Source organism: Oncorhynchus kisutch, linkage group LG4 (genome assembly GCF_002021735.2).
Source record: "Oncorhynchus kisutch isolate 150728-3 linkage group LG4, Okis_V2, whole genome shotgun sequence".
Lineage (NCBI taxonomy): Eukaryota > Metazoa > Chordata > Actinopteri > Salmoniformes > Salmonidae > Oncorhynchus > Oncorhynchus kisutch.
This window is the reverse complement of record NC_034177.2, coordinates 70436479-70453112: the sequence shown is the minus strand read 5'-3', so window position 1 is coordinate 70453112 and position 16634 is coordinate 70436479. Positions and strand designations below refer to the sequence as shown.

The 16634-nt window shown below is 40.3% G+C and overlaps 1 long non-coding RNA gene across 1 annotated transcript; it reads left to right on the top strand.

The window, feature by feature from the left end:
* Nucleotides 1-5840: 5840 nt before the first annotated feature.
* On the top strand, nucleotides 5841-7689 carry LOC109888792 (uncharacterized). Its single transcript, XR_002255207.2, has 2 exons — nucleotides 5841-6374; nucleotides 7153-7689. It is a non-coding gene; the product is annotated as an uncharacterized LOC109888792 (long non-coding RNA).
* Nucleotides 7690-16634: the final 8945 nt, after the last annotated feature.

Here is a 16634-nt window from a genome sequence, read left to right as displayed (position 1 = left end):
CTGAATAAAGCTGAATGTTTTCCTTTTTTTAGTCTTTATATAAATATAGAATAAGAGCCTTGTGTCAAAACTTGCCCATTAAATGCAATTGTTGCTATCTGCAGCTGAGGGGGGCATTAGGACCCAAACAAAAGAAAATATCACAAAAACAAATATCACTGGATTCCTGCCGCTCTGGATTATTACACCGAATCATTACTCCAGATCATTGCCGCTAGCTAGCTGCAAACGAGTGGCTACTGTTAGCTAATGCCTTTGTCCCGACTACCGAGCCGCACCCTGACTCACCTATTGCTGCTCTTTTGACCCTATGATCACTCTGCTACATAGCTGATGCCCCCTGGACTGCTTCAATAACACAGTACCTCATTTTGTTTACCTGTCGGCCCCAGCCTCGAACTCAGGTCCTGCATGTACCTAATTGACCAACGCATAGGTTTACCTCCACTTTACTCACATCCTACCATACCCTTGTCTGTACATTATGCATTGAATCTATTCTACCATGTCCAGAAATCTGCTCCTTTTATTCTCTGTCCCCAATGCACTAGACGACCAGTTCTTATAGCCGTTAGCTGTACCCTTATCCTACTCCATCTTTGTTCCTCTGGTGATGTAGAGGTTAACACAGGCCCTGGAGCCCCCAGTTCCACTCCTATTCCCCAGGCGTTATCATTTGTTATCTTCTGTAACCGTAAAAGCTTTGGTTTTATGCATTTTAACATCAGAAGCCTCCTCCCTAAGTTTGTTTTATTCACTGCTTTAGCACACTCCGCCAACCATGATGTCCTAGCTGTGTTTGAATCCTGACTTAGGAAGACCACCAAAAGTTCTGAAATTCCCATCCCCAACTACTACAATTTTATCATAGATACACTTCAACTGTGAGAGATGGAATCTAAAACAAAAATCTAGAAAATGACATTGTATGACTTTTAACCTCTCTAGGGTAGGGGGCAGCATTCAGAATTTTGGATGAAAAGCATGCCCAAATTAAACAGCCTGCTACTCAGGCCCAGAAGATATGATATGCATATAACTGGTAGATTTGGATAAAAAACACTCTAAAGTTTCCAAAACTGTTAAAATAGTGTCTGAGTATGACAGAACTGATTTGGCAGGCAAAAACCTGAGAAAAATACATTCCGGAAGTAGTTTTTGGGGGTTTTCTAGTTTTCTATTCAATACCATTACAACATCCATTGACTTAGGACTAGATGTCTAGACATCTAGATGACTAGATGTCAACAGTCTTTAGAAATCGTTTCAGGCTTGTATTCTTATAAATGAGGGCGTAAGACCAGTCTGAACGAGTGGACCCAAATGTGACGCAGAGTTTTTTTCAGGCACATGTGCATTTCTTGTTTACCTTTCATATTGACAACGTTATTGTCCGGTTTAAATTATATAGATCATTTAGGCTAAAAAACAACCTGAGGAATGAATATAAACATCGTTTGACATGTTTCTATGAACTTTACGGATACAATTTAGATTTTTTTGTCTGATTGTTTTGACTGAGTTTAAGCCTGTGGATTACTGAAGAAAACGCGCTAACAAAATGGAGGTTTTTGGATATAAAGAGACTTCATCGAACAAAAGGAACATTTATTGAGTAAATGAATGTCTTCTGATTGCCACCATATGAAGATCATCAAAGGTAAGGGATTAATTTTATCTCTATTTCTGAGTTTTGTAACGCTTCTGCTTGGCTGGTAACTGTTTGTAATAATTTGTCAACTGGGCTATGTTCTGGGCTAGGTATGTTCTGGGCTAGGTATGCTTTTGCCGAAAAGCATTTCATAAATATGTCACTGTGGTTGGTTTAACAAGAAGTTAATCTTTAAACCTATGTAAAATATGTTTTGTTTTCTGAATTTTTATAATGAGCATTTCTGTATTTGAATTTGGCGCTCTGCAACCTCACTGGATGTTGGCCAGATGGGACGCTAGCGTCCCACATACCCTAGAGAGGTTAAGTAATTAATTTTCATTTTATTGCATGACATAAGTATTTGATACATCAGAAAAGCAGAACTTAATATTTGGTACAGAAACCTTTGTTTTCAATTACAGAGATCATACGTTTCCTGTAGTTCTTGACCAGGTTTGCACACACTGCAGCAGGGATTTTGGCCCACTCCTCCATTCAGACCTTCTCCAGATCCTTCAGGTTTCGGGGCTGTCGCTGGGCAATACGGACTTTCAGCTCCCTCCAAAGATTTTCTATTGGGTTCAGGTCTGGAGAGGCCACTCCAGGACCTTGAGGTGCTTCTTACGGAGCCACTCCTTAGTTGCCCTGGCTGTGTGTTTCGGGTCATTGTCATGCTGGAAGACCCAGCCACGACCCATCTTCAATGCTCTTACTGGGGGAAGGAGGTTGTTGGCCAAAATCTTGCGATACATGGCCCCATCCATCCTCTCCTCAATACGGGCAGTCGTCCTGTCCCCTTTGCAGAAAAGCATCCCCAAAGAATGAGTTTCCACCTCCATGCTTCCATGCTTCATGGTTGGGATTGTGTTCTTGGGGTTGTACTCATCCTTCTTCTTCCTCCAAACACAGTGAGGGGAGTTTAGACCAAAAAACTATATTTTTGTCTCATCAGACCACATGACCTTCCCCCATTCCTCCTCTGGATCATCCAGGTGGTCAATGGCAAACTTCAGACGGGCCTGGACATGCGCTGGCTTGAGTAGGGGGACCTTGCGTGCTCTGCAGGATTTTAATCCATGACGGTGTAGTGTGTTACTAATGGTTTTCTTTGAGACTGTTGTCCCAGCTCTCTTCACGTCATTGACCTGGTCCTGCCGTGTAGTTCTGGCCTGATCCCTCACCTTCCTCATGATCATTGATGCCCCACGAGGTGAGATCTTGCACTTCATGCATTTTCTAATAATTGCGCCAACAGTTGTTGCCAACTCACCAAGCTGCTTGCCTATTGTCCTATAGCCCATCCCAGCCTTATGCAGGTCTACAATTTTACCCCTGATGTCCTTACACAGCTCTCTGGTCTTGGCCATTGTGGAGAGGTTGGAGTCTGTTTGATTGAGTGTGTGGACAGGTGTCTTTTATACAGGTAACGAGTTCAAACAGGTGCAGTTAATACAGGTAATGAGTGGAGAACAGGAGGGCTTCTTAAAGAAAAACTAACAGGTCTGTGAGAGCCGGAATTCTTACTGGTTGGTAGGTGATCAAATACTTATGTCATGCAATAAAATGCTAATTAATTACTTAAAAAGCATACAATAATATTTTCTGGATTTTTGTTTAAGATTCCGTCTCTCACAGTTGAAGTGTACCTATGATAAAATAATTATAGACCTCTACATGCTTTGTAAGTAGGAAACACTGACAATTTTGCAGGTTATCAAACACTTGTTCTCCCCACTGTATATGTCACTCCCTTGGATTCCTTCCACAGGCGTCATTGTTTCCGTTTCATGTCTGTGCATCATTCGTGTTTCTTGTTTTGTTTTATGTTTCATTTATTGATTGAATCACTCAGTCCCTGAATTTGCTTCCTGGCTCTCAGTGCACATCGTTACAGAATGACGTCTCACCTAAGGGAAGCATCTGGGAGTGGGTTTTTTTCTTCTTGTTTTGTCTAGACATATTGTATTCTTTTTGGGGACTGTTTGACTTTTTAGCCCCCACATCCTCTGGGTGAGATAAATTAGGATTTGAAAGACCTTTTTGTTAATGAATCGAAAGTGCATATTTTAAGAGACGCCGTCACACTTTGTGATGGGGGGGTAGGCAGATATCTGGACATACTGTATGCATGATATTGCAAACCTTGGTTTCAAACAATCCCCTACAGAGAGAAAGGGCCTTGAATGCAGATGCCTGGGTATTGTTGAACACACACCCCACATACCCTTTTTGTTTTTGAAACACACACTCCTCCTGGCCCGGCACACGCACACCAGCGCACGCATCATGGCTTTTCCGTAAGTCTTTTTCTCAGGGACATGCTTGGTGATAGATGGAAAGGACATATTCCTAAGTACACGCATCAGAGACCTAGAGCAGCACCGCCCCTTCAAGATTCTGATCCTGCTTGGCAGGGTTGGTCCTGCAAAGCCAAAGCCCCCAGAAGGGAGAGCATAATATACAAGGAAATGGTCAATACTGACCTCCATCATCTAGGATGTGACTATGGTTAATCAAATTTCCCCATTTCTGCCCATTTTTTTACACAGTTTTGCAGGCCTTCTCATACAGCTGCAACTGTATATGCATTCGTAAATCAAGACCTTTCTTGAGTTGGGCTCTGGGATGGTGCAACTGAATATGAGTCTATGGTTGTTGTTGGGGAAAGGGGTTGAGTGTGTATGAGTGTGTATGTATGAGTGTGTGGGTTTGTGTGTATCCCACAACTGTTGTGACGGAGTAAAAGAAGTTAGGGACAATACAGGATGATTCACAATAATTGTTTGCTAATATAATAATTGCTTGCAATAATGTAATTTTGGTAATGGCGAGACTGGTGAGAGGTAAAAATCCTTTGCATACATTGCCTACATTACTACAAATATTAATAGATAGTTATAGAAAATAAGATAAACAAGATGTTTTAAATGTGTATTGTAGGTGAAAATTCATGACCATGGTTGATTTTCCAGTATCTAAACTGTTCTCCCAGAAGAATTGACACAGAAAACATAGTGTTAATTAATAGACATGTGTAAGCAGACTAAGGGCTGAGCTCAGGTGAATGTACAGACTGGGTCAACATGGAGTTAATCACTAGACATCCAAAAACAGAACGTAAGCAGAAAATGTATGCCTGTGCAGTTGTTATATGCCTGAGGGAAGTCATTGCCTGGTCCTGTGACTAGCATTGAGACATGCAATTGCGTTATGTATGTATGTATGCCTGAGCTGTTGTAGGCCTGAGGGAAGTCATTGCCTGGTCCTGTTACTAGCTTTAAGGCATGTGATTATAAATGTATGTCTGTGCCATTACAGGCTTGGGGAGAGCCATTGTATAGTCCTATGAGTATCATTGGACAGACACCTGCATTTGTGTGTGGATACGCCACGAATAGAATCAGTAAACAAGCAAGAATTGAGACAGAAAGATAATGGTGGCAAGAGGCCAAGGGGTGTTAACAAAACACAGACGGGTGTAGAATTTGGTGGTGGACTCTTGGTCATCTTTTCCAGTAGTTGACTTTCAAGGGATTTTCCTTTTTCTTCTCGAGAAGACGCTTTTCTCCCCAGTTCCTTGTTGTCTTCTTTCTTAATGATACACCAGTCAGTTTATTCAAGCTACTTTATCATTACTGCCTCTCACAGTAACACAAGCTCAAAACCACTCACCAAACCTCACTAACCAGATTTGACACTTCTCAGCCCACAGTCACCCCTTCTGTTCCTACAGACCAGAACAATGGGGGAACTGACGAGATGCAACAAGAGAAGAACCAGAGGTCAGTATTCAGTCTGCTGCATATCACATAACTTTAAAACCTTTGGGATAGGGGGCAGCATTTTCACTTTTGGATAAATAGCGTGCCCAATTTCAACTTCCTGCTACTCATGCCAAGAATATAAGATATGCATATTATTTGGATAGAAAACACTCTGAAGTTTCTAAAACTGTTTGAATCATGTCTGTGAGTATAACACAACTTATGTAGCAGGCAAAACCCCAAGGACTAACCATTCAGAATGATTTATTTTTGAGGTCACTGTCTGTTCAATGACGTCTCATGGGGAAACGATATTAATTAGGCACTTGTTTGCAGTTCTTACCACTTCCACTGGATGTCACCAGTCTTTGGAATTTGGTTGAGGTTATTCCTTTGTGCAATGAAGAAGTACGGTCATATTGGAATAGGGTAACACTGTTGAGAGTTGGGCAAGACTAGAAAAGTAGCGTTAGTTTCCTCTCGTCCGCTATTGAAAACAGATAGATAGACCTGTCTTCAATTTTATCGATTATTAACGTTTAAAAATACCTAAAGTTGTATTACAAAAGTATTTTGAAATGTTTTGGCAAAGTTTGCAGGTAACTTTTGAGATATTTTGTAGTGACTTTGTGCAAAACGCTTTGAAAGCTTTGAAGCTGTTTTTTTCTGGATCAAACACGCCAAATAAATTGACATTTTGGATATATTTATTTTTATAGGCAAGTCAGTTAAGTACAAGTTCTTATTTTCAATGACGGCCTTGAAACAGTGGGTTAACTGCCTGTTCAGGGGCAGAACAACAGATTAGTACCTCAGGGATTTGAACTTGCAACCTTCCGGCTACTAGTCCAATGCTCTAACCACTAGGCTACCCTGGATGGAATTATTCAAACAAAAGGACCATTTGTGATGTTTATGGGACATATTGGAGCGCCAACAAAAAAAGCTTGTCAAAGGTAAGGCATGATATATATTTTATTTCTGCGTTTTGTGTAGCGCCTGCAGGGTTGAAATATGCTACTCTCTTTGTTTACTGTTGTGCTATCATCAGATAGTAACATCTTATGCTTTCGCCGAAAAGCCTTTTTAAAATCGGACATGTTGGCTGGACTCACAACGAGTGTAGCTGTAATTTAGTATCTTACATGTGTGATGTAATGAAAGCTTGATTTTTATATCATTTTATTTGACTTTGCCGCTCTGCATTTTCCCTGGCTTTTGGCCAAGTGAGACGCGACTGTCCTCCTATCCTAGAGTTAATAGCCATCCAAACAGTTGTTTATACTGTAAGGGTGTGGATCACCTGACTAGAAAGGCCGATCAGAGCAGAGACACGTGTCTGGGTTAACAATAACACTTTTAATTGCCCAAATTACAAAGAAATCTGTATTTTTCATTTTCAGATATAGAGTGTATACAAAATGAAACACATTCCTTAAATGTTCTTGCTGAAACATTTACCACTTCACCATGGTTCAATATCTTTGCGGGTGTCCTGTGACTTGCCTAAGGGAGGCCTTTGGATGACTTTACAGCACATTTTGACACCTGACAACTAAGATGTTGAGTGGTTAAGAAATAAATAGATATGCAAGAAGTATTCTGAAGAAGGACAGTACAGTATGATAGCTTATGTTACCTCTTGTTAAATACAGGAAGTGCCCCCTGGACACCTGTCTCTGTCTGACTGCAATTTTCATAATGACATGACAAAATAATTGTATTCTTCTACAGATTGGAACACATTCTTCTACCTGGTGAAAGTTGGTAATGCACTGCTGTTCCTCCTGTGCACCATCGTTTCTGTGGTGAAGTTCAGGGAAAACCAAAATCAAGATGATACCAAGGATGCATCGAAACTAGAGAGTTGTTTCTGGAGCAATCAAAGGGTGCAGTTTACCAACAGTTTGCACTAAATGCAAAGTTACTCAAACATGCAGCTGCCATTAGTTTTAAATGTATTTTTTCTTTATCGTAACCTTCATTCTAAATTTTTGTATATCTTCAATATTTAATTCCCTCTGGGAGTAAGAGCTATACATCTTCATTCTTAGATCTACGTGCAGTATGCCATGCTGTAAATGTGGGTATCAGATTCTATTCCCAACAACACATTGTATTTTTCTATATCCAAAATGTGTCTAAATACCACACTATACCAATAACAAATACTTGATGTGTGTACTTATCTGTACATTATGTTTGTTTCATTTTATAATAATTATTCTACTCAAATATGTATGTGTTGTGAAATGAAACTCTTGAAGAATGTTTTGTGCTTGACTTGGTTCGCCATTCCCATGGGGAAAATTAATGAGAAAATAATGCTTTTTTTATTACAGAAATCCCTTAAAACATCTAAAATATTTAGATGTTGTCCACCAGAGGGCAGCAGTGGGTGTGCAAAGTTTCAGACTGGATGAGAGCTCTACATAATATTTTGTATCAAGTCTCCCAGGTGTCCCTCATGAGTTTGCCCAAATGTACCCAAGTGGCCGAATTGGTCAACTGATACATTCCCAAGTACATAACTATAGAGAATATACAAAAAATATTATGGTAATAAAACATTTAACTTTACATACTCCCAGGAACGTCATACATGATGGATCATTAGCTTCCCTATATAGAAGATTGACCTTCACACACCTAGATGGCCGGGTGGGGTGGGTGTGGAGCCAGAGAAAGCCAAGGGGTCAGACTGGAGGATCCAGGTCCTATGTTTGAATAGGTGGGGGATGGTGATGTCTACCACTATTTTTATTCAGTCAGAACTCAAGTTTACTATTACTTACTTGATTTAACCTTTATTTTAGCAGGGGGTGAGCCCTGCATCAATCATTTTATGGATGAGCCCTGCATCAATCATTTTACGGATGAGCCCTGCATCAATCATTTTACGGATGAGCCCTGCATCAATCATTTTACGGATGAGCTCTACATCAATCATTTTATGGATGAGCCCTGCATCAATCATTTTACGGATGAGCCCTGCATCAATCATTTTATGGATGAGCCCTGCATCAATCATTTTACGGATGAGCCCTGCATCAATCATTTTATGGATGAGCCCTGCATCAATCATTTTACGGATGAGCCCTGCATCAATCATTTTACGGATGAGCTCTACATCAATCATTTTACGGATGAGCCCTGCATCAATCATTTTACGGATGAGCCCTGCATCAATCATTTTATGGATGAGCCCTGCATCAATCATTTTACGGATGAGCCCTGCATCAATCATTTTACGGATGAGCCCTGCATCAATCATTTTATGGATGAGCCCTGCATCAATCATTTTACGGATGAGCCCTGCATCAATCATTTTATGGATGAGCTCTACATCAATCATTTTATGGATGAGCCCTGCATCAATCATTTTACGGATGAGCCCTGCATCAATCATTTTATGGATGAGCCCTGCATCAATCATTTTACGGATGAGCCCTGCATCAATCATTTTATGGATGAGCCCTGCATCAATCATTTTACGGATGAGCCCTGCATCAATCATTTTATGGATGAGCCCTGCATCAATCATTTTACGGATGAGCCCTGCATCAATCATTTTACGGATGAGCTCTACATCAATCATTTTACGGATGAGCCCTGCATCAATCATTTTACGGATGAGCCCTGCATCAATCATTTTATGGATGAGCCCTGCATCAATCATTTTACGGATGAGCCCTGCATCAATCATTTTACGGATGAGCCCTGCATCAATCATTTTACGGATGAGCCCTGCATCAATACATCAAATAAACAACACATATCTACAAACATATATATTTTATAAAGTATTGGGAACACAATCAATATAATGAAATATGTGGATCAATAGTCAATAAGACATAAAAAAAATGCACAGCCACACAATGTCATAGCCAAAATAACATACACATAGGTTATACTAATATATTGTATTCCACAAAAATGTAAGGAATGATCACCGTTACACACAGCTCAAGCATAATGGCTGCTTGTCAAACAAAGGGCATTCACATTCTACAGAAAAGTTGGTGAGGTGAGTGTATCAAACCAGTTGCCTTCATAATAGTGTTTTGTTGTTGTATCCTCAAACAATAGCATGGTATTTTTTCGGTGTAATAGCTACTGTAAATTGGACACTGCAGTTAGATTAACAATAATTTAAGCTTTCTGCCCAAATAAGACATTTCAATGTCCCGGAAAGTTGGCTGTTGCTTACAGCATCACTCTAGTCACATTATCGCATTTTGAACAACAACTGTCCCGATTTCAGGACACCGATCCAGTAGAGGTTTTAATGTTACATCTGCGTTTAATAACCAGCACAAAAACACTTTAAACACTGCCTTATGATATCTTACATACAGTATATAGTAACTGTACCTATTAAGGCCTAATAAGCCTATTCCAAGGCACTTGCTGTTTTCCATGCCCTGGGTCAGTGAGAAGGTGTCTTTGAACAACTGACTCTGATTAGATCTTTTTTAAATTATTATTATTAATGCAGATCAAAAACAATGTCCCTTCACTGCCAAGTGAGATTGTGAGATTGAGATGAACCATTACATTTTATTCAACTTCTTCATTCAGATTCAGTTATCTAAATTCAGATTCAAAACCATAGACAACATCCTGATACTTTGCCAGACAGGAAAGGTAGAGGAGCACACAGTTAAAATGGTGTTGTGATTTATGAGGTCAAAGGGGGGTGAAATGTAACTGAGGTGGTTTGATGAACCATGCTCTTTTGATGAGCAACCTTGCTGGAGACTTGAAGACTTGTGTTAGCTTCATGAACTCATACCTATGGACTTCAGCTAAGTGGGCTAACACAGTATTGTGACATGCAGGAGGCCTGGTTCAAACCCAGTCAAGTCACAAGAGCAAGATTAAATAGGGAGTGAAAGGATATCCTTAGAAGGGCTATGTTAGGGCCATTCAACTATCTTCTTATGGGGGCCAAATTGCGTTTTTTGTGACACTCCATTCTAACGAGTCCTGCATGGCCTGAGATCAGCATAGAGGGGAACAGAAGGCACGTCCATGTTCCAGAGAGTCTAGGCTTCAGGAATAGGGTAGCTGACAGCCCAAACGGTTCAAACCCTCAAGCCAAATTCAAAGGAAGTAAATAAATTCAACATGCCACATTGTCTTCAGAGACCGCCAGAAGTTTCTGTTTACCACAGAGAGCATTTCACTCTGTCTGTTGTACCAGGATGTTGTCTCCTGAATGAACTGAATGTGAAAACTGAAAGTTCAATATGAAACTTTGATCAAATTGAAATAATAGTTTGTAAACTTGATACACAGACAATGAATGCAATATTTACTATATTGAAACTGAATATATATATATTGAATTAGAATTACATTGAAATTAAATAGAATGTTATAACTGAATGCAATATTCATTCAATTCAGTTTCAAATCATGAAATACAAGTTCAAATTATGAATTATATGATTCAATTTGTGCATTACAAATTCAAAAATATACTAATACAAATGCTAATTTATGGTATTCAAATAAAATTTCTGTTCGTACTGAAATCACTCCATATTACAGTTACATTCTTTAAAACAGTTGATTACATTCGGGATTACTTCATCTAATATCAAAATAAAAATGTGATAAATGTTAGTCATCATTTCTGTCATTTAGCGCACTATCAAGACTTCTCACATGCTCTCAGATTCTATTGTTCTGCTGATCGCCCATCAAGGGTGGATGGCTTCTTTTGTATTCAAACTGGTTGAATGAATAGGTAAGGCTTTTGAAACATTGACACCTGGCCAACTGGTCAATAAAACAGTTGTAACAGGCAATAAACATGAACGCCATGTTGGCAGGTGACTGAAGTTTTAGACCTATACTTATTTTTTTACTTATTGTGTAAATAATGTTGCTGCTACCATCTCTTATGACCAAAAAGATCTTCTGGACATCAGAACAGCGATTACTCACCGCGGACTGGAAGAAACTTTTTCCTTTAACGAGTCAGACGAAAAGGATATGCTTTCACTGGAACATGGCCAGATCCCCCGCCTTTTGCGTGAAGAAAAGACGCAGGGGCCGCAGATCGGGCATCCATCTGAAGATCCATATGCGAGCGAGTAAACTCCCACTGCCAACCATTCTTCTTGCTAATGTGCAATCAACGGGACATTAAAAATGGTAACATCTTATGTTTCACTGAGACGTGGCTGAACGAAGATACAGACAATATAGAGCTAGCGGGAAATTCCATGCACCAGCAGAACAGAGACACTACCTCTGGTAAGATGAGGGGTGGGCGTGTGTGTTTGTCAATAACAGCTGGTGCATGATGTCTAATATTAAAGAAGTCTCAAAGTATTGCTCGCCTGAGGTAGAGTGCCTAATGATAAGCTGTAGACCACACTATCTACCAAGAGAGTTCTCATCTACATTATTCCTAGCTGTCTATTTAGCACCACAGAATGAAGCTGGCACTAAGACCGTTCTCAACCAACTCTATAAGGCCATAAGCAAAAAAGAAAATGCTCACCCAGAAGCGGCGCTCTTAGTGGCTGGTGACTTTATCTTCTTATGGGCAGGTGGGATGGTAGCGTCCCACCTGGCCAACATCCGGTGAAATTGCAGATTGAAATTCAAACTACAGAATAATAAATATTTAACTTTCATAAAATCACAAGTGTAATACATCACAATAAAGCTTAACTTCTTGTTAATCCAGCTGCTGTGTCCGATTTCAATAAGGCTTTACGGCGAAAGCACACCATGCAATTATCTGAGGACAGTGCCCCGCATACAAAAGCATGAAAAACATATTTCAACCAGGCAGGTGCGCCACGAAAGTCAGAAATAGCGAAATAATAAATGCCTTACCTTTGATGATCTTCTTCTGTTGGCACTCCAAAAGGTCTCAGATACATCACAAATGGTCCTTTTGTTCGATAATGTCCTTCTGTATATCCATAAAAACTCAGTTTAGCTGGCGCGCTTCAGTCAATAATCCAGCCAGTGTCCCTCCATCAAAATGCATACAAAATGAATCCCAAACGTTAGTAATAAACTTTTCCAAACAAGTCAAACTCTGTTTATAATCAAACCTTAGGTACCCTAATACGTAAATAAACAATCAAATTTAAGACGGAGAATCGTTATTGTCTTTACCGGAGAAAAATACCAAAGAACGCGCTCTCTTTCACGCACTTGGAAACACTACAGCCAAAATGGGAGCCACCTCGAAAAACTACCATTTCTGGCTCATTTTTCCCAAAACCAGGATGGAACTCTTTCTAAAGACTCTTGACATCTAGTGGAAGTCCTAGGGACTGCAATGTGGGAGGATTTTGCTTATAATAAAAGTGACAGCCATTGAAAACAGTGTCACGTTCTGACCATCGTTCGTGTGTGTTTTCCTTGTTTTAGTGTTGGTCAGGACGTGAGCTGGGTGGGCATTCTATGTTTGTCTGGTTTGTCTATTTCTATGTTTGGCCTGATATGAGTCTCAATCAGAGGCAGGTGTTAGTCATTGTCTCTGATTGGGAACCATATTTAGGTAGCCTGTTTTGTGTTGGGTTTTGTGGGTGATTGTTCCTGTCTTTGTGTTTGTGGCACCAGATAGGACTGTTTCGGGTTTTTTCACGTTTCTTGTTTTGTAGATTGTTGTATTTTCATCTTTATTAAAGATGTACAAAAATAACCACGCTGCATTTTGGTCCGCCTCTCTTTCCCCAGAAGAAAACCATTACAGGTAGGCAGAATTTTTTTTGGGGGGGGGTATGGTTTGTCCTCGGGGTTTCACCTGCCATATCAGTTATGTTATACTCACAGACATAATTTGAAGTTTTAGAAACTTTAGAGTGCTTTCTATCCAAATCGACTAATTATATGCATATCCTAGCTTCTGGGCCTGAGTAACAGGAAGTTTACTTTGGGCACGCTTTTCATCTGGATGTGATACTGCCCCCTACCCAAGAGAGGTTAATGCAGGCAAACTTAAATAAATTTAACCTAATTTTTACCAGCATGTCACATGTGCAACCAGAGAAAAATCTCAGACCGCCATTGCTCCACACACAGAGATGCATACAAAGCTCTCCCCCGCCCTCCATTTGTCAAATCTGACCATAATTCTATCTTCCTGATTCTTGCTTACAAGCAAAACTAAAACAGGAAGTACCAGTGACTCACTCAATACAGAAGTGATCAGATGACGCGGATGCTACACCACAGGACTCTTTTGCTAGCACAGACTGGAATATGTGCTGATATTCATCCAAAGGCATTGAGGAGTACACCACCTCAGTCATCGGCTTCATCAATAAGTGCACCGACGACGTCATCCCCACAGTGACTGTACGTACATATCCCAACCAGAAGCCATGGATTACAGGCAACATCCGCATCGAGCTAAAGGAAAGCTGTCACTTTCCAGAGACAAATCTGGATGCTTATAAGAAATCCCCCTATGCCCTCAGACAAACCATCAAACAAGCAAATAGTCAATGCAGGATTAAGATTGAATCCTACTACACCGGCTCTGACACTTGTCGGATGTGGCAGGTCTTGAAAACTATTACGGACTACAAAGGGGAAACCCAGACACGAGCTGCCCAGTAATGTGAGCCTACCAGATGAGCAAAATGCCTTTTATGCTCGAGTCGAGCCAAGCAACACTGAAGCATGCACGAGAGCACCAGCTGTTCTGGATGACTGTGTGATAACACTATCGGTAGCCGATGTGAACAAAACCTTTAAACAGGTCAAAATTCACAAAGCCCCTGGGCCAGACGGCTTACCAGGAAGTGTACTCAAAGGGTGTGTGACCAACTGGCAAGTGTCTTCACTGACATTTTCAACCTCTCTCTGACTGAATCTAATACCAACATGTTTCAACCAGACCATCATAGTCCCTGTGTCCAAGGAAGCGAAGGTAACCTGCCTAAATTATTACCGCCCCCTGGCACTCACGTCGGTAGCCATCAACAGCATCCTCCCGGACACCCTAGACCCACTCCAATTTGCATACCACCCCAGTTTTTTTATTACTTTTTATTTTAGTTTACATGGCAAATATCTTAACTCTTCTTGAACTGCACTGTTGGTTAAGGGCCTGTAAGTAAGCATTTCACGGTAAAGTCTACACTTCTTGTATTCGGGGCATGTGAAAAATAAAGTTAGGTTTGATTTGATTTGATTGGTTGCCCAAAATTCTGGGGCAGGGCTTAGCGAGGGGTCAATTCCCCATTCAACCATTGGTGAAATCCCCTCACAATGATCTGTGTTTCTAATAAACAATTAAATTAAACACAGACTGCCCTTGCTAGTCAGGAAACTCTTGGGTATGGTGTGATGGACTGTAATTACAATTGCTTCATATGAACCTGGTAAAATTATGTTTGTAGAGTAGCTAGCCACTGAATAAATGGCTCTGAATTCACAGCCAGCATGCAGTCAAAGTGATCTCCACAGAGTTTCTCATTCCATAGGCGCAACATCGCAAGACTTGCAGGAACGCTTGCGAAGTAGACCAAGCAGACCAGGCCGATGTTTGGGGTTGGAGAAGTCAATGAGAGAAGTGAAAAATTCTTCCTTAGTTGTTCATTTTTTCAAAATCTAAAGGCACAACCTAGATTCGAGCCAGTGTCTTTAAGGAGTTGAACATTACTCCAACCTCGTAAAAGTGACAAACGGACGTGTTTTAATTTTCGTAAAAAATAACTTTATATCGAAGGAGTGCCTTTGATTTAACGGCCTGCACATGCACCGTTTGGAGCAAAATGACCGTTAGACGCAGTGGTGCGTTTCTGCACATGAGCTTAGCTAGTGTTGGATCCTGTATTTTACATTATAGCCATTAGATATATATGATTAAATATCATCTGATGTTGGTTGTGTGAGGTGTCTGCATTTGTGCACTGGAGCATCATTATGAGATTAAACAACTGCTTGCTACTTGCCTGTTTGTGTGTGACAAGAACTGAGTAACAACCTGCATGTTGCAAAACTGTAGATAACAGCCCAGCAGATGCTTTGTCCTTGTGTTTGTATGTAACAATATTGAGCACATGGTGTGACTTGCTGTATCTTACAAAGTTGTGATAGGCCGGGGTGGTCATCATGAGGTTTAACTGAGATGGAAAAATACTGAACAACACAATAGCAGGAACTGAGCAACTGTTCTAACTAGGCTGCGATACCAGAACAGTAAGGATCTATACATCGACGGAGGGAGGACTCCAAGAAGCGCCAAGAGGCGGGGACCCGCCTGAGCGCCTGCAATAGGCTGGGCAAGTTTAAACCACGCCCAGCCTCTACTGTGACAGGCCAACAGACGGGTTGGAACTATGTCAATCACAGTATAAAGAATACTGTTTACATACATCTTGTCAGTTCTCTGTTCTGCCCTGTGTGGCATTACAGTGAGCCCGTATATACGAAAGTTGCATTTGCCATTTATTACTTAGCTAATAAAAAATACATAGTATAAAATTGGTGACTCATTGTTATATTTATCCTGATACCAGATTCGAATTTACGCGACCCTAACACTAGCTAACATCGCTATGACCTTGCCTATAATTGTGATTAGTGATTAAATTAGAGAAGCAGTTTCTGCCTATCATAATATTGCACTGTCTTCGCTATAACCACTTTTGGAGCTAAATAGTTCTCTCAAATCGTATCCTGATGTCAATAGTAGATGGGAGTTGTATTCGTAACATTGCTAGTAAGCTAGCTAGCGTTAGCAGCAACATTTGGTGGTCAGTGAGACTGAGAGCCATCTACAGTAGCTACAGTAGCTAACCAGCTGAGCTATCAAACAATGTAATAAAAGTATATGAAGTATGAATTCTAAGATCTTAGGCTATGCTCTCACATTTGTCCACAACTTGGAATTAGGCTTACTCATGTTACTAAATGAAAGAAATGCTCTATGAGGTGAACGTTTAAATTGTTTTTGACAAATGTAATTGGATTCCGTTACTCATTTTGAGTAATCCAAAGGATTACGTAACTAATTCCTTTACTTTTCATATAACTGTAATCAGTATGGGACCTCATTAATATCAGAAAGGAATATCAGACCAACACAGGACAGGAGTTTATAAATGTATTACTTTATCAGGGTATTGAGGATGGGGAACGAACCACAAGCAATTATCATATAAATCAACTTATGTATTTACAAACCCACCTTGGTCAGTTTCAACAGCTCAACATTGACTACACAA